Here is a 19,430-nt window from a genome sequence, read left to right as displayed (position 1 = left end):
TTCTAGTGGAAGCAGGGGAGGTGCCCTTGAACATTAGACGCAAAATGTTATCGGATAAATTCTACATTCAAGGCACGTCTTTTATGGAAAGTTCTGTCTACCAAAGTAGAGACTGCATTTGCCGACTATGGACTGCCCCCTACTGCTCATAAAGAAGGAATAAAGCTACGGCCACTTGTACCATCTTTGACACTTGGTCACCTCTCATACGCTCTATACGAAGTTCATCGCATCCGGGTAGGAGTCTCACTCCGGCACAGATCTTCTTGAAATATGAGTAATATATCTATGGTCTTGCGGTAGCGTTGTCGCTTCCCGCTCACGGGGTCCCGGGTTCGATTCCCGGCGGGGTCAGGAATTTTTCCTGCCTCGTGATGACTGGGTGTTGTCGTGTTGCCCTCATCATTATCATTCATCACTATTACGGTCGGAGGAAGGCAATGGCATACCACCTCCACTAGGACGTTGCCAAATACAGCGGTACTGGTCTCCCGCATCGTCCCCTACGCTCCTCGGAGTATGGGACGTCATCAAATCATCATCTATGCCTTCTGTTGCTGATGTCATGAAATTCTCAATCAACAAATAATTTCGAATCATATTTCATGGCCGCGCGGTTAGAGGCGCAATGTCACTGACTGCGCGTCCCCTCCCGTCGGAGGTTCGAGTCCTCCCTCGGGCATGGGTATCTCTGCTGTTCTTAATGCAAGTTAGTTTAAGTAGTGTGTAAGTCTAGGAACCGATGACCTCTTCAGTTTGGTCCCTTAGGAATTCACCCATGATAATAATGGTCTCGATTTCTTGTGGTATTGTTGTTCTCCCTGGTCGGTAATCAAGTAATTTTGCGAGTTTAAAGGGAGACATACGTAAGACAAGCATCTAAGGAAACGGGCAGTGACATACGGAGGTTTGAATCGGGCCAGGGAGTGTGCACGGATAGCCTAGATGGTTTAGGTGACTGCTCGCGATATGCGGGAAATCCGGGTTCGAGCTCTGGTGCAGCGCAAATTTTCATGTGCTACAATTGTGTAATGCATCATCTACTGAAACACTGCAAGTAGCTTCCCCCTAGTATCGATCTCCGCATATAATAAATATGTTGTGTTTTTGTAAAATCTCTATGGGTAATTCATAGCTTTGGAGATGATCTTTGACTTCCCACACTTCATCATCATCATCATCATCATCATCATCATCATCATGTTCCAACAGGTAAAGAGTGGAACTTAGGTGTTTAATTCTCTGTTAAAGAATAGTGGTGAACAAATATATTGAGTTTAAATTAAAAATCTGGAGTTGACAATTCAATATCATAATCGAGTGTGGAAGAAGTGGAACGGTGAAATTATGTCTCAAGGGAGTAAGCTAGCTTCAACACTAACTGCTTACTTTACATTTGGTGCCGCAACAAGGATCTAAAAATTGTTTTAGTAAACTACGGCATTTAAATATGAGAAACACGGCCCAGGTACACGAACGTGACGCGTGAACTGTGATGGCGTCATTGGCCGGGGAGGTTCCTTACGGGGTAGGTCCGGTAGCCTTGGTGCAGATCGTATTACATTCGACGCCACATTGGGCGACCTGCGCGCCGGATGGGGATGAAATGATGATGAAGACAACACAACACCCAGTCCCTGAGCGGAGAGAAATCCCCGACCCAACCCGGAATCGAACCCGGGCCCGTAGGACTGAAATCCTTTACGCTGACCACTGAGCTATCGGGGCGGACGTGAACCTTGTTGCAATTGTGTAACGTCACGGTTGGTGCACGATGTGTTTAGAGTGCACGCCATCTACATTCGCGTGTGGCTGAAGATTGCGCAGGCAGCTGTTAGTAGTGGCGGGGAATGGGGGAGCCATCTGTTGCAATGTAACAGACTGTGCGTTAAGCCCTTTTACATGAGTGACTTTCTGGTCACAATCGACTTCTGAAAGTGCGTGCACCTGTTGTGCCTCTGAGTAAATCAGCAGCCCACCACGAAAAGTGTGTCTATGAGATCAGTGATCTATAGATCGTGCCGAGTAGAGTGTTCTAAATTTCCGAGTATTCTGCATACTGCGTATGCGTAGAAACAAGGGACTCTGGCGACATCTGCTAAAATCGCTCCTATTATAGAAATCGGTTTTGTGCTTTCGTGTCTCCTGAACCTTTATTATGCTGTGTGCTTAGTTTTCTTAACATATTGAAAAGTTACACAAGGTCCTGATATTTTTCCCTAATACTGCTCTTTTACAAGATAGACGAAATATTTGAAACCGAAGAGGTATTTACGTATCACAGGGAAAGAGCCCACACTATGCAGTAAAAAGAACGTAAATAGATAAAGTGCTTTAACGAAAGTTGTTTCAGTTGTGAAAATATCAGAGTTATTTGACAAAGAAAAATAATTTTGGTGTTATTTGTCGCTTAGCAAGAAAACATGCTATAAAGGATGGGGCGAAAAGACGCTTCTACTGCGTTCTGGGTATTGTTTCGTCTGTCTGCACTTTGCAGGTATATACTTTCTCCAGCATATAAATGTATACCGGTTTGTTCTTAAATCTTTGGATGACACTTTTCTTATTCTTTCAATTTTCACGACTAAAAATTTATCACACGACCTCTGACAGGAATTTCCACTATGAATTCTGCTCTGGACATTGATAAACTCTATTATCATTGCTTGGTCCAATATTTTGCTATTATATTCCTATTTTTGCGTAAAAGGATAGTCTCTCAGAACCTCACTTTCACCGTTAAGGTCCCAAAATTCTCAGCAGACAGTTCTCACAACACACGCAATTTTGGCGCTGACGTGTAAACGAAAATGACCACTTGAAGCAGAAAAGACTCACAGTCAGAACAGAAATAAAATGCAAGGGACGCTGCAGTAGAAGTCACTTCTCTGAAGTAGTCAATTGAGACAAGAAAGTCTATCGCGTAAAAGGGGCTTCATTCGACAGTCGTCTACGGACTGCCGACCAGAACTGTAGCAAACCGTATGTATTCGGTACTGAGTAACAAATACTTCGGCTGAATCGAAGTACCGAATCGTTATAAATGTATTTCGTTACTCGCATCTATCGATACGACCTCTGCAACTGAATCCAATACGAGGCATGCGTATATTGCAAAAGAGGCAACTGCGAATGCGGTACGAATCGTAAGAGCACGAAATGTATTACGTCATTCAGTTCGGCAGCCCGGAGGATCTCGTTTACCATTCGGCTCGGCCCGCTCGGTTGTGCTCGGCTATTTTCGGAAGATATAAGGATGCGCTCGCATCGGCGCAGTAGTTGCTACTTAGAGAATATGGTTTGTGCTGTACAAAGTTTGTTGTATAAATTTAGTTTCGTTACAAAATACTGTTTTTGAAATGGAGATATATTGTATTAATGTTTACTGTGAGGTGAGTAATTTATGTATATATTCTTGACGAATTTTAAATGCGTAGCTCTATGATTTAGATGGTTATTATTTACTGTATTTTAGATCTTACTTCTTGGTCCGTGTTTGCAAATTAACCCTCGACAACCTACAGGTCCGTCTTTAATGCAAACACGCGAATTTTGTTATTTTTTACCTGCAAATATTTCAGTTTAATGGTTATTTGTTTTTTTTATCTCGTCTAGTAGAAAAAAGTTGTACAAAGAAGTATATAAAAGTTGTCATCTCCAAATGTGATAAATTTTCATTCATGTTGATATTATTTTAATTGTTAACATCACAAAACACAGCACAACAGTTCCGCAGTTCGAATATGTCGTGCTGAAACTACGATCGGTAGTACTGCCGGCAATGGTAAAAACGCGACAGTCTTCGCGAAATATTCCGATTGGGTCTGACATTCCATGAGCGAACTTCGGGCTGAGCCTCCAAGATACAATGCGAGAACAATACTTAGCATTCTGAACCCTTTTCCGGACCTATGCCCCTTGTGTCAATTAGGACGATTCCAGAATGAAATTTTCACTCTGCAGCGGAGTGTGCGCTGGTATGAAACTTCCTGGCAGATTAAAACTGTGTGCCGGACCGAGACTCGAACTCAAGCGCTCTACGAACTGAGCTACCCAAGCTCGACTCACGATCCGTCCTCACAGCTTTACTTCCGCCAGGACCTCGTCTCCTACCTTCCAAACTTAACAGAAGTTCTCCTGCGACCCTTGCAGAACTAGCACTCCTGAAAGTATGGATACTCCGAAGACATGGCTTAGCCACAGCCTAGGGGATGTTTCCAAAATGAGGACGGGTTGTGAGTCGTGCTTGGGTAGCTCTGTTGGTAGAGCACTTACCTGCGAAAGGCAAAAGTCCCGAGTTCGAGCCTCGGTCCGGCACACAGTTTTAATCTGCTAGGAAGGATTGTTTAACGGTTCTGTATTGCTCTTTTCAGCGCAAGTTACAATGGAGTAGAAAAGAAGTAAACTATGGAACTTTTTTTTACCGAAGTTATCAGTGATCTTTGCCACACCTTATACTCCGTAAAAGGTGGTTTTATATCAAATTAAACAGATCTGATCATATGACAACATAGTTACAGTTTCACCAGATCTGCTAGAGCCCACCAGATCGCAGAAAGTCGGAGAATTTTCTTCTGAAAAGCCAGTTCCGTCTTCATCAAGATCTAAAGTTCCTTCATTAAAACCTCAGCCTAAACAACAACCACACCTGCCACAGTCATCAAAAAACAATAAGTGTTGAAAGAGAAAAAACATTACTGAGTTAGTTTTTAATATGGTAATTAACCGTTTTCTGTGACTGAAGATGCTGGCTTCAGAGCTTTGATTGGGTATTTTTAGAATGAGGAGTAAATCTCATCTATTTCAGCATCCACTTCCTTGCGCTTAAATAAATAAAAGAGGCCTTGTTTGCATTTTCTGTTGACAGTTCTACAACTTCTGTTAGCTGCCCCGTTGGCGCAGTATCTGAGCGGTTTCCGTTTCGTACACAGTAGTAGCTGCTTTGCATTTGAGGTAGGTAGAGGAAGTGTGTTTACTTTCGTCAAAGTAAGTAATGACTTATTAAGTAATTGTTCTGTATGCTTTTTGAAAACAAATCAGTTTTTTAATTTTTTCTCTTTTCCATTTTTTTCTCCTCATTTGCTCAATTTTTTCACTGTTTGATTTTAAATTAATTTCTTCCACCATTTGGCGCCCCTAAAATTTTGCTGCCCTAGGCGGCCATGTAGTGTTGTCTAATGGTAGAAACGGTCTTGGACAAAAGCCTCTAAAACTGAAAACGGACGTTGCCACTAGATGGAACAGTACACTAGATATGATGGAAAGGGTCTCTTTGCTACAAGAACCACTTGAAGCAACTCTTGGACTTCTCCTTGAAACTGAATGGCAAACTGTAAAAGCAGTTGTTAAAACTTTAAAGCCTTGCAAACAGTTTATACAGGGTGAAAAGTATTTAAACCGACAAGCTCTGGCAGGTTGTAGGGGTCATCGAAACAAATATTTTTCCCTAATGTCATTTTTTCCTATGGGGATTAATTAAACCAGTGGAGGCCGTATTACGCTCTTCAGTTGTTAGAGGGCGTATTTCGCTCTTCAGTTGTTAGAGGGCGTATTTCGCTCTTCAGTTGTAGGCAACAGCTGTCCACCAGTGTAGTAGTGCATTGTCTCTGTTTACTAATGGAGCGATAGACCCGGAGTGAGTTCACTGATATGGTTGGTGCGTACTACGTAGCGCACCACAATGGACGAGCTGCACAGCGGGTTTATCAACAACAATATCCTAATCGCCGTATCCCGCATCATACGACCTTTGCTGCTGTGTACCAACATCTGCGTGAGTCATTTAGCAGATTACCTGGACAGGGACGCAGTCGCACTTTAAGAACACTGCAATTTGAGGAAGCTGTCTTGCAGCATGTGGAGCGGGATCCTTCAATCAGCACTCGTGCAATTACACTTAACATGGGGACGAATCGAACGAATGTAAGAAGAGCCCTTCGAGAGCAATTGTAACGTCCATTTCACTTACAGCGTGTCCACAACCTGGAACCAGTTGATTATCCACCCAGAGCACAGTTTTCGCAGTGTACCTGGAACAGTGTGAAATGCATCCTACATTTCCATCCTCTGTGTTGTTTACCGACGAATCAACGTTCGGGCGTGATGGAGTCTTCAACATGCACAATTCGCATGTTTGGAGTGAGAATAACCCACATGCCACAGTTACTAGCGCTCATCAAGTGCTGTTCTTCGTTAATGTGTGGGTCGGTGTTGTTGGGGACCGTTTAATTGGGCCGTATCTGCTACCTAGGTCATTAAATGGCAGGCACTATTACAATTTTCTCGACAGAGCATTGCCAGAATTGATGGAAGACGTCCCGCTCCCTGCAAGACAACACATGTGGTTCCAAAATGATGGGGCCCCGGCACATTTCAGTCGTCGTGTGCGTCGATTCCAGGACCGACGGTTCCCAGAAACGTGGATTGGCAGAGGTGGTCCTGTGCTATGGCCTGCTCGATCCCTAAATATGTCCCCTCTGGACATTTTTATGTTGGGAGAGATGCGTAACCTTGTTTACGCAACTTCTGTTGCATCAGAAGAGGGTCTGGTTGCCCGGATAGTAGCAGCAGCAGGAACAATTCAGGATACTCCTGGGGTTTTTGCCAGTGTCAGACAGAACATGGTCCGGCGGTGTAACCTTTGTTTGTGTATCAATGGAGGCATTTTTGAAAATCTATAATTGAAATTGGGTTGTGTTAATGTGTTCTCTCTTGGTCATAAAAATGGAAAAATATTGGTTTAATTAATTTGCCGCCAGAGAAATCTTCCCCTATCGGTTTAAATACTCCTCATAGGAAGAAATGACATTAAGGAAAAATATTTGTTTTGATGTCCCCTACAACCTCCCAGAGTTTGTCGCTTTAAACACTTTTCACCCTGTAGAAGACATGTCCTAGCAAACGCAAGTGACTATTTCAAAGGTGCTAGCAGCCACCGATAGTATGGCGAGGATATTTGACAGTTTATATATTAAGTGCGGAAACAGCAAAGAACTTTCTGCTTAAGTTAATTACGGTATTTAATAACCGATTTAAAAACTATTCTAGACATCCAGTCCTTTCGAAAGCGGCCCTGTTAGATCCAAGATTTAAGAGGATTGCTTTTAAAGACGAATCTGCTTAAGAATACTCCAAAAGTTCGTTAAAAACTGAGTTAGGAAAAAAGCATTCATTCAAGGACACGACTTGAATAGAGTCGCCCATTCGTTTTTACGAAGAGGACTCAATTTGGAAAGAATTTATGCGAAGGCAACGCCAAGCTCTGCGACATCACCTGGCACCAGTATAATTTCAAAGAGGCAATACATGGAAGAAAAGCTATTTGGTAGGCGCGAGTGTTCTTTAAAATGGTGGCAGGCGCGAACCCTCCTCTACTATCCTGAGCTGTTTTGGATAACGCAACAGAAGAACAAAGATACCAAGAGCAGGCTTTGCCAGCACGGAGAGCGACTGTTAAAATTAAGTTTTCGAAAACGGCCCCAAGTGGCACTTAGTATTTTTTTTTTATAGACCGCTCTTCAAATGAACAAGAACACCATCGGAATGTGCAGTTTAAAGTTTGCTGACAGCAGTAAAATTGCCTTTAAAGTTCGCTGACGACTCTACATCTGGATCTGGCCGAACTATAGTGCTTAACCTTACGTTTAAGGTACAGATTCACGTCTGCCAGTACCTCGTCTCCTACTTGCTGTGAGGATGGGGCGTGAGTCGTACTTGGGTGGCTCAGTTGGTAGAGCACTTGCCCGCGTAAGGCAAAGATCCCGAGTTCGAGTCTCGGTCCGGCACACAGTTTTAATCTGCCAGGAAGTTTCATATCAGCGCACACTCCGCTGCAGAGTAAAAATCTCATTCAGGTTTAGTTATGTTCAGGTCAGCTACCAGCCCCATCATATGTCTTCCCGACAGCCTGCAGACAACTCTATCACCTGTGAACATCCTACATATAAAAGAAATACAACGCAGGCAGCTCTCTAGTGCATGGTGGAGGACAAATCACACCAGTATTATTGATTACCTTCCGTTCCAATCTCACATACAGATTGAATAAAAATAGGGATTGTCTGTATACTTCCATACGTATCCTAATCCATCCTTATGCTTCTGGGAGAAATAGGTGATCTTTCCCCAAGATTTTTTTTCTGTTACATATTCCAATGGAGTATGCCAACCTGTACGATCCTAGCAGCATTCACATGATGATTTTGCTTCACGGATCAGCCATATAACATGAACTAATATGGGCTCACGTTCTTGGTGGTCGGTGACAATGAAGTATTGAGCTGTCATATTGGTGTTACTGTTCAACAATACATATCATTTAACGACAAATGGTCCTATGTGTGTTAGTGTTGGAATAGCAGCTGACTGTGACCTTAAAGCTGTAGTGGAAGTTGAAGTAGTATGGTAAGGTACAAAGGCGAGGCTCGTTCAAATAGACTGGGAGAAGCCATGTGGCAAACAGACATATATATCATGGGATAGTTGACAGCTAATAACGACACAATCTGTCTCTTTGTTCCCATGTCCGACAGCAGCAGTGTTGGTGCATCATTACTCATTATGCTATGTGTTGCTGTGACAAAATTAACAGCTCAAGAGTCATCACAGAGTGTATTCCTAAAGCATTAAATTATAATGCATGTATGTGCCCTGCGGGAAGGGATAAGTGCTGCAGTGGAGTGAGAGCAGACCTCTGGTATTACCTTGTTATGATAATGGGAGCATTGCAACGGAGATGTGCTTTTTGTGATTTCGGTCACTCAATCTTTCTAAGCACAATGAAATTTCAATACCAGATGGTATATCTACTCCAACAGGTTTTGGATGCAATAAATGTAAATTCAAAGCATACAAAAAGAATTATTTCCGAAATACTCTCACATAATCTCCAAATATAAGACAATGCTATTTAAGTACAGTGATGCTGTGTGTGGTACTCCCTCCCACCATTAACAGTTCCTCCATTACATCTGCAATCTTCCACACCACATACATCCCATATTACTTTTTTAAATGTATGTATGTTTAGCTAGAACTTAGACAGAATCAAACTCAGTCCATCTCCATAGTTATAAACTGGACCTTAAAAACCAGGATCTTTTTAGTGGAGGAAGATGTGAACGTTTCTCCCAAAAGTTATGTAGTTGCATGTACCCATTCTGATAAAAACAATCTAGCGTTTTATCCAAATGCATAAGTTAGTAGTCATCTATAGAAGGCCATTGCAATAGTATAGGCTGATGATCCATTTCAACATCAATCAGTTGTGCTTTAGATAGACTTTTTATATTTCCACTGCATCCATATCAATTTCTCCTAATATACACCATGCTCCTGACTAAAGAAAATGGTACAATGGCTCTAGAGACTTCACCCTATTAAAGTACTGATATATGACATCTTCCTTCCATCTAACATATACTACATACATTAAGAAACCAAGCACACCCTCAACTGCCATTTCCGATTACATGTGCTATGTAATATAATATACTAAAGTAATATAATGCATGGTCATAAGCAGCACTTAGATTTTCTTTTTCTCCCTGCATTATACCCCAATACAGAATCTAGGCGCTACTAACTTAGTGGGGTGTACTTGTCGCAAAGCACTTGTTACCAGGTAATTTGGAATTGTGTAGGAACGATCTTAACAACAGTTCTCTACTGGGGGACGAAATGGTGTTTTTTAACCCCATGGAGGACTGCATACGTTGACAGAACAGTGGTATTGTATGTCGGTTCTACGCTTTCACGATTCTTCAACACAGGTCACAGTGTAATCATAGCTGTAATATTAATAACAGACCTAAGTGTGATTGATGTAGACAGAAATATGAGAAGAATGGTTTTCATTAACTACTGAGGTCTCACTCAGGCAGATGGCCAGCAGTGATGGGCTGTCTGTTCTCATGGGCCATGCAGAGCACCCACCGCTGTAGGCGGGTGCTTTTGGTCCCAGTAACGGCTCTGTCAGCAGCTTGCGCAAAGCTGTAATGCCCCAGGCGGCTTGTGCTAGTGGCGGTCTGTTTCCTTGTTGACTGGCAGCTTACGGACATCCTGTGGAACGCCTGCACATTGACCATCTGAAATAGGGAAAAGCAACGCATCTAAATCGTTACAAAGTACTTCCTGTCCTCTCACAAAGGCCGCCAAGCATATTTCCCAAACCGAAACTGGCGTTCTCTAGCCTGTAGAAACCTGTAGCGGGTGGTTCAGAGACATTTCTGTGCTTGTTCAGCGTCCTATTCTTCTCAGAAGGACGAATCGCACAACTGTCACGTACCTGATGGATGCTTATGTGTAAACATAATTTGTCCTACATTTCGAAATCATGTCGCCATAGATCCTCAGTTTTCTTTTTCCATTCTTCTGTATATTAAGCTTGCCAGCAGTTTCGCTGCATAAAATGTTAACCTGGTTGTGCTATAGTTTTCACATCTGTCTTCCCTTGTTATCTTTGGAATTGTGTGGTTGATATTTTTTCTGAAAGTCTGATGGTATGTCACCAGTCTCACAGATTCTACACACCAACTAGGACAGTCGATCGGTCGTTTTTCCCGTAGTGGTTTTAGAAATTCCAAAGGGCGGTCGTTTTTCCCGTAGTGGTTTTAGAAATTCCAAAGAAATGTTATCTTTCCCTTCTTCATTTTTATCTCAAGTCTTCCAGAGAGCGTTTAAATTCTGACTCTGATGCTGGATTGTCTTATCGACACCTGTTTCTTCTTTTATCGTGTCACCAGACAAGTTCTCCCCTCATAGAAGCTGTTACTGTGCTTTTTCCACCTGTTTCCTCTTTGCCAATGCACTTTTAATGTTATCAATCTTACTTTTTAATTTCACTTAAAGATTTTTGACTTTTCTATGAGCTGAGTCAGTCCTTCCACTGATCATTTCGTTTTAAATTTCTTCACATTTAATCCCTGCAGTCTTATCACATTGCTGCACTGCACTTCCAATTTATATCGTTCATAAGGTACTTATATAGCTGTATTACTGTCTTTCTGTAAACATTTTTATACTTCTTCGATCAGTTCGTGGATCATTCGAGGTATAGCCGCTAATTTTCTCACTGCGGTCACTTTGGGATACATGGTGTGGAAGGGAGTAATACGTCTCCTCACAACAATTAGAAGAAACAATGAAGAGATCGCCTATCAGCTTCCCTCTCGTCAGAGTGTCACTTAGCCCCGTACATACCCCTAGCTAAGTTATAGGCCCCTGTCATTTCTCTCAAAATCGCATCACATTGTGATAACACTGTTCCGTCAGTTAGAAGCTGCCGAGACATCTACTCATCACTGGCTATGTAGAAGGCTCTCACAACAAGAAAAAATAGCACACTAACGTTCAGGGAGAAATTCCCCACCATGCAAGTTTCTGTATCCAGATATTTTTTTAGGATTGGTACTACTTCTAGTGATTTGTGCTTAATGACATAACAGAACAGTAGCAGGTCTCTTCAGCTATTTTATATTCAATAGTAACGTTTATCTACATTCAGCTCCATTGTCCACCAGTCCTCAATCCTCTAGAATTCGCTCGAGCTTACTGGTGTCGCAACCCTGCTACAGGCTGGGTGCAAAAAACTTGTTGCCAGACGGTATGGAACTGTGTAGCAACGATAACAATACTCTAAAAAATCAATAGTGCCATATCTCAATGTGAAACTTTAAACTTTCAGCACAGAGCAGGATCATATAGAGGAACTCTGGCTCAAGCCTGAAAGAATAAGTGATAATGCATTGGATTGATATATAATCAGCAGAAAAGTTCATGATAGGAGAAAACCTCCATGGCATACTGTCATTGTAAAAAAACTTCTACAGAAACAGAGATTACTGCATAATAGATTGTAAAACAAAGCGTAGGCTGTAGATAGAGAGATACTGAATAAAACACGTCTGGCTGTCAAGAGAGCAATGCATGATGCCTTCAGTGACTACCAGAGGCGCCGACTTATATAAAAAATATTGGTGGCCGGGGAAGGGGGGGGGGAATTTTTCTAAATTTCAGAAAAAAATTGAGTTTTAAAGTTTTTTAAGCATTTTAGAGTCATATGATCAACATTAGAACCTCGAAAACTGGACTCTCGATAACTCGACTCTCCAGGAAACTCGACAAGTCTGACACATTTTTTGGCTTTGAAAAAAGAAGCAAAACATAAACACGTAAGGTATTGTCGTAAAAAGCTAATTTAATTTACAGTAATAATCATGCTTATAGACTATTACAGAGCAGTGAATATATAGCTCTGAAAAGACTGAAATTATATTTAAATAAATCCTAAACTATCATTAAAAGAATAAAACGTAAAATATTGCTGTCACACAGTAATTGCACCTTCATTAATAAGAGAAATAGCTAATTTAAGCTTACTTTAAATAAGGCTCAGGGTTCATTAAATAAAAACAGTATCTCAAATTAATGCTTTAATACAGTTAATTAAGTTACTACAGTATGCCTAATACTTTCAGTCAGAAAGTATGTAAATACGAAATAGCTGGTTTCAATCGGGTCTTACACCATAAAAATATTTAAGTATTTGAAAATAATTATCACAGTACTATAGTGATATAGTAATACAGTACTAACCTAGTACTTATATTTCGAAACTGAAAATTTGACATTATGTATGTAATTAATTCTCTATTTTATAAAGATTTTTAGTACTGCTCTAAATGCCATTATTAGGTCTAGAGTGTCTTTAGAAAGGTGCAAATGTCGACTGTCTGACTGGATTACTGAGTATGAGGTCGTTGATGACTGGTCGGATATCCAATTCATCCAGAACATCTAGATGGGCATGAAGAACAGCTAAGTTGTTCAATCGCTTCTGTCCCATTGTTGATCGGAGATACGATTTCAGACCTCTAAGGGCGTTAAATGACCGTTCTGCTGTTGCTGTCGTGACTGGAACTCTTGGAGAAGCTTAATGCACTTCACTACATCACATAACATTTCTCTAACTGCAGGCTCTTGTGTAATGTACTTTCTTACATCATACATGTTTTTTAAGACCAGTTGTTTTTTATTAGTGATATCAGCTAACATATTCAAGTGTAAGCGCAGTCTCTCAATGTCTAGGTCATTTTTTAAAAACTCAGTTGATTTCTCCAAATTTGTTTCACCTCTGTTTACTAACTCTTGTTTAACTGCAATGACCTATCTGAGTCCAGTTGAAGCAAACCGCTTAGTAATGCAAGATAGCACCGTTTCACAAACTTCAATGTAAATAGCTTTGTAATATTCCTTGGGATTTTGAAAGTGTACGGTGAGCTGGCTTCGATGTTTTCATACTTCTTTGGTATACTTCGATTCCGAGGAATCGAAAGATCATCAACTTCTGAAGGGTTTTCTTTTAAACACAATTCCCAAAAGTGTTCAAAACTATCACACCTTCCATTCACTATACAAATAAAGCCCGCACATATTTTTTTCCAGATCAGCAACACTTAGATGAGGGCATTGATTTTTTTCATTGACATCCTCTACTGGGTTCATTGCATGGCAATAAAGACGTAAAAAGAAGTAAGTCTTGAATTGCAACAATGACTCCAGATAGCCTGCACATTTGTAGCCTGCCTCTGTTTTGTCCTCTGCAGAAAATGTTTTAAAAACCTCTAGAAGTTCTTCAAAGTTTTTCAATATTCCCAAGATACTAGAAGCTTGCATAGTTCATTGAGTCAGGCAAAGGGGTCGTAGACCAGCTTCGTCGTTGGCACTCTCACAGCGTATGCTTCTGAAAAGTCCCATCCGTTTGTTGGATTGCCTTACGGTGTTTATTAAGTCCTTGACTAAAGCCATAATATCCCTCATAGACGTAAGATGGCGGAGACTGTCTACAACCGCCAATTCTAATCTGTGAGCACTGCAGTGCACATAATGTGCTTTTGGTTGTATATCCAAAACTAACTTTTTTAGTTCTTTGAACTTATCTCTCATATTTGAGGCATCATCACAGCACTGTCCTCTTAAGTTATCCTTTGACAAATCAAGACGAACAAAAACGTCTTTTAAAATACTAAACAGAGTTTGTGATTCCATGTTAGGGGTCTCGTATAAGCCAATAAAGACTTCGTTGATGATTAAGGAATCATCAACAGAAAGAAAACAAAATGTCACTTGTTCGTGAATTGAAGAATCACTTGTTTCATCAACCATAATAGAAAAATGTTCAGTCTTCTTGGTTGAAGCCAATACCTTTCTCAACACAGACTTTCATAGTAGACCAATGATCTCGTTTTGAATATCGTGGGACTTCCACTTATACCCCGAACGCCTTAACCAATCTTTAAACTCAGGTATGTCATTCTTTCGGAGTTCCAACAACTGAAAAAATTTGAGTTTACATCTTCGTGCTCTCTAATTGCTAGTTCTTGTTGGCACAGTAGTAAAAATTGTCTCAAGAGCTAAATAGCCTTTCTTCATATCACTATCTAACTGTTCCTTCAATCGGGAGCCTACACTTCAGTTAGTGATAGAATTTAGTTTCAGAACACCTTATTTATGTGTAAACGTATTTTCATGAAGACGGAATTTTTCCAAAGCCTTTCTCCAGTTAGAATGCCCTATAGAAGTTAATGCATCTTCTTTTTTTTTAAGTAAATTGTAGTAGATTTTTAGCATCTGCCTCTTTGCAGGTTTTGCAAAAAACTTTTTTGGTAGATGCTTCATATCCTAGCCATGTATATTTGACCAACCAAGATTTCTGAAGTGATCTTCCGTTACCGGATTGTCCAGGTTTCAGCTGTGAACGGTTCTCGCCTGAAGACGACGGAGCAATTTGCGACACAATAATTGTTGCAGGTTGACTTGCGGTATCATCAACTTCCAAGCGCGCCTTTTTGGTAACAAATTTATTCATTGCAAACTTAATTCATGATACATTAAGAGACTAAAGTAAACGAATAAAATATAGTCATATAAAATAGTCCACTAGACACTGAAGCCAGAACACTAAACATGTTAAGTCCCATAGTGCTCAGAGCCATTTGAACTAAACATGTCTGCAGCATGCACTGAACGAAACCATCTACACTGAATGACTGCGACAGCAGGGTGGGCGTTATATAGCCGGGGTATCGTAATGTCTCGAAGCGTCAAGGCGACGCAAGGCGTAGGGTTCCAGGCGCTTCTGCTCCAGTCATTTTGATGTCTCCTCTGCAGCAGCGCTGGCACGTCGGCGCCAGACTTTACCCGAAGGTTCGCGCCCCAGGACAGATTCTAAGTGTACCCTCAGCACGGTAACACTATCGTGATTCACACCTCTCGTTTTCAGATAACCTGCTTACTACCGTAATAATTATTTGTTTCAACTAATTACTGAATGTATTTAAAAAGGTAACTAACGTCAAACAAGGAAAATAGTCGTAAAAAATTCCAACATAATTTTGTGATTTTTACAAAGCATAATATAACGAATTTTTGAGGGAGCTCGGACCCCCTCAGACCCCATGGAGTCGGCGCCTGTCTGACTACCGTAGCAGGCTACTGTCAAATGATATTTCACTGCACCCAAAGAAATGCTGGTTGTATGTAAAGGTTGCTACTGGCACCAAAGTTAGTGTTCAGTCCCAAACAAATGAGACAAGAACTGAAACTGAGGGTAGCAAAGCTAAAGATGAAATGCTTAACTCCGTTTTTAAATGTTCCTTCACAAAGAAAAACCCAGGAAAATTGCCTCAATTTAATCCTTGTACCACTGGAAAGATAAACAAAATAAGTATTAGTGTCAGTGGTGTTGAAAAACAGCTGATGTCGTTCAAACTAAACAAAGCTTCAGGCTCTGATGTAATCCCTGTCAGATTCTACATTGAACTTGGGCCTAAGTTAGCCCCTCTTTTAATTATAATCTGTCACGGTTTCATCGAACAAAAAGCTGTTCCCAGTTCTTGGAAAAAGGAACAGGTCACGCCTGTCTACAAGAAGGTTAGTAGAAGTGGTCCACAAAACTACCGTCCAATATCCTTGACATTGATTTGTTATGGAATTTTATAACATATTCTGAGCTCAAACATAATGATGTATCTTGAATAGAATGACCTCCTCAATGCCAACCAGCGTGGATTTCGAAAACATCGGTCATGTGAAATTGAACTTGCACTTTTCTCACATGACATACCGAAAGCTTTGGACCAATGAAATCAGGTAGATGCAGTATTTCTTGATTCACGTAAAGTATTTACTCAGTACCACAGCTACGCTTATTGTCAAAGGCAAGATCACATGGGGCATCAAGTAAAATTTGTGACTGGATTGAGAAGCTTTTGGTAGGGAGGACACAGCTTGTTACCCTGGGTGGAGAATCATTGTAAGATGTAGAAGTAGATTCGGGTGCGCCCCATGGAAGTGTGTTGGGTTCCTTACTGTTCATGCTGTGTATTAGTGACGTTGCAGACAATACTAATGGCAAAATCAGGCTTTTTGCTGATGATGCAGTTACCTATAATGAAGTACTATCTGAAAGGAGCTGTGTAAATATTCAGTCATAGCTTGATAAAATTTCAAGGTGGTGCACAAATTTGGAACTTGCTCTAAACGTTCAGAAATGTAAAATTTTGCACTTCATAAAATGAAAAAAACGTAGTATCCTATACAACCGGTTCTAGATATTACTCAAGTATGTGGAATATTGAACGTATATAGAGATGGGCAATATGCATGGTCACAGGTTTGTTTGATCCATGGGAGAATGTCACAGAGATACTGGAAGACTCTTGAAGATAGGCATAAACTATCCCGAGAAAGTCTATCAACAAAGTTTCAAGGACCGTCTTTAAATGACGACTCTATTAATATACAACCTCTTATATATCACTCACAGAGGGACTGTGAGGATAAGACTAGAATAATTCTGCATGCACAGAGGCATTCAAACAATTATCCTTACTTTGTTCCAAACATGAATGGAATAAAAAGAAACCCTAATAACTGGTACAATGGGATGTACTCTCTGCATGCACCTCACGGTGGTTTGCAGAGTGTAAATATAGAAAGGCATATGGTCTGTAAATATCAGACATACACGGGCCTCGATCGGTGGACGAAAATATTTAATGGCCTCATACACTGCCAATAGCTCATGGTCGTAAGTGGTTCAAATGGTTCAAATGGCTCTGAGCACTATGGGACTTAACATCTATGGTCATCAGTCCCCTAGAACTTAGAACTACTTAAACCTAACTAACCCAAGGACAGCACACAACACCCAGTCATCACGAGGCAGAGAAAATCCCTGACCCCGCCGGGAATCGAACCCGGGAACCCGGGGGTCGTAAGTGTTCCACTTCCTCTGCGATGCGACAGCTTATGTGAAAAAAAACACTAGTGGCTGCCACACACCTACCACCCATGCACCCACTGCTGTAGAGCTGTTCTAACAGCTATGTGACTCTTGTCAATAACCGAGGCTAAAGCTGCATCAGGTTAAGGGTGAGCGAGTAGCGTTGCGTTATTCATACTTCGCTTAATACTGTTGAATGTGGTACATATTGCTTCTGTCCACTGCACTGGGGAACTGCCTCTCACGTTTGGTTCTTCAAATTCTGCAGTTAATGGTTCCTGTATTTCAGGAGTGAGTGGCAAATGTCAGCAATAAAAGTTGAGCATACCTAAGAATCTTCTCAATTCACTGATTTTGGTGGGCTTAGCTGTCTGTGTAAATGCCTCTACTTTCTCTGTCAGGAGTAAAGAACCATCTGATGAGATTTTATGTCTCAAGAAGGTAATTCAGTCTGCCAAAAGCCGGCCGCGGTGGTCTAGCGGTTCTAGGCGCTCAGTCAGGAACCGCGCGACTGCTACGGTCGCAGGTTCGAATCCTGCCTCGGGCATGGATGTGTGTGATGTCCTTAGGTTAGTTAGGTTTAAGTAGTTCTAAGTTCTAGGGGACTGATGACCACAGATGTTAAGACCCATAGTGCTCAGAGCCATTTGAAGCCAGTCTGCCAAAAAAGGCATTTCACTGAATTTAGAACAACACTTAATGTACTTGGTGGGTAAATATCTCCTGCAGGTATTGGTAATGCTACTCTTTGCCAGCTGAGAACACGAACATGTCATCCAAGTACGCAATCAGGATGGAAGCATGTGGAGGATAGAACTGACAAACCTTTCCCAAGTCTGCACAGCATTCCTCAGAGTGAAAGTCATAAACATACTTCCAAAAAGTCTAAAAGGCATTATGATTGTTGTGTTCGGAGTACCATCCTTGGCCACTGGTATTTGCGTGTACACCTTCACACAATCCAAGAAACTGAAAATGATCGCACTGCGCACTGTGCAGAAAGGAGTTGTAGTAACGGGACTGGGTACCAATCGGGCACTGTTGTTGCATTGAGGGCGCGGTAATACCCACAAGGGCGCCCACTCCATTCTTTTTGGGCACAAGATGCAAGGCAGAGAACAGTGGGCCATTTGACAGTCGAATGATGCCTTCTCACAACATAGTGTTGACGTCTGCATTGGCTGTAGTAACGCAAACAAACATCAGGCGTCTTGGTCTGTCCGAGACGGTGGTCCATCATTTGTCTTAATATGACGCACAGGATTATGCAGAATCTGTTTTGGAGCACCTGGTGGTCTGGTCAGGTACGAGAAGTTTTTCAGCAGAGCAGCGCACTCACCTTCATGCAACTGTATTAGCTTCGTGCTGTGACAGATGGTACTGTTGTGGAACCCAGCAGCAGCTATCCCAGTGACACCATCGACCAGTGGAACATTGGCCATGTCCGGGAGAAGATCATTGTAGGCCAAAAGATCCACACTGATTACCACTTCTGTGATGTCAGAACACAGTAAAATTTCAGCTGAATGGATGACGTAATCCTAGATTCAACTCCATGTTCTCCATTAAGTATGTGGCTCTGACTGAATTGTTGGTGGGCATTAAACAGAAAGCAGCGAGTGACCTGCAGCGGTGCTTGAAAACTGTGGTAGTGTGCTTGAATCGGAGACAGTATCGATGAGGAATTTCAGACCGGAACCATGGTTGCTGATGAACAGGCGCTTGGACGACAATGAGTGGTCGACTGCACCTAGGACCAACTGCCGCCGGAATTTTTGTAGCTACAGTGTGTAAACTTTTAGATGGCAGACCTCTCCCTAGTCCTGAATCGGTAGAAGTCGGTAAACGTCGGGAGGCTTCGGAAGGCACGCAGTTTCGACTGCTACCAACATTACGTAGCTGACTGTGTTGTACAAGGTAGCCATTGTCGTCTGCTTCGTTACTGTTTTGCGCAGTACTGTTCTGCGTGTTTTTATTGTGCAGTTGTGCTAAACATTATCGAAATGAGTGAAGAGGCAGTTGCTGGCCCATCTCGGGAGTCGCCAACAACCCCTACCGGTAGGCCTACAGTTAGAAGGAAACCAGTATTACGTAGCGATGCTCGCAAAATTATATTGCGTGTGATTGAATGCTGCGACAGGGAAAG

The 19,430-nt window shown here is 41.6% G+C and overlaps 1 protein-coding gene across 1 annotated transcript in view; it reads left to right on the top strand.

Annotated features, from left to right (window-relative positions):
- LOC124622498 (protein PTOV1 homolog) overlaps positions 1-19,430 on the top strand; it is a 319,275-nt gene that overhangs the window by 45,011 nt on the left and 254,834 nt on the right. Inside the window, exon 2 of the mRNA XM_047148215.1 lies at positions 4,868-4,953. The gene's annotated coding sequence lies outside the window, so the exon portion shown is untranslated. The remainder of the gene's footprint in view (positions 1-4,867; positions 4,954-19,430) is intronic.

This window comes from Schistocerca americana, chromosome 7 (genome assembly GCF_021461395.2).
Source record: "Schistocerca americana isolate TAMUIC-IGC-003095 chromosome 7, iqSchAmer2.1, whole genome shotgun sequence".
NCBI classification, from domain to species: domain Eukaryota; kingdom Metazoa; phylum Arthropoda; class Insecta; order Orthoptera; family Acrididae; genus Schistocerca; species Schistocerca americana.
The sequence above is the reverse complement of the archived record's forward strand: the minus strand, read 5'-3'. Positions and strand labels throughout refer to the sequence as shown.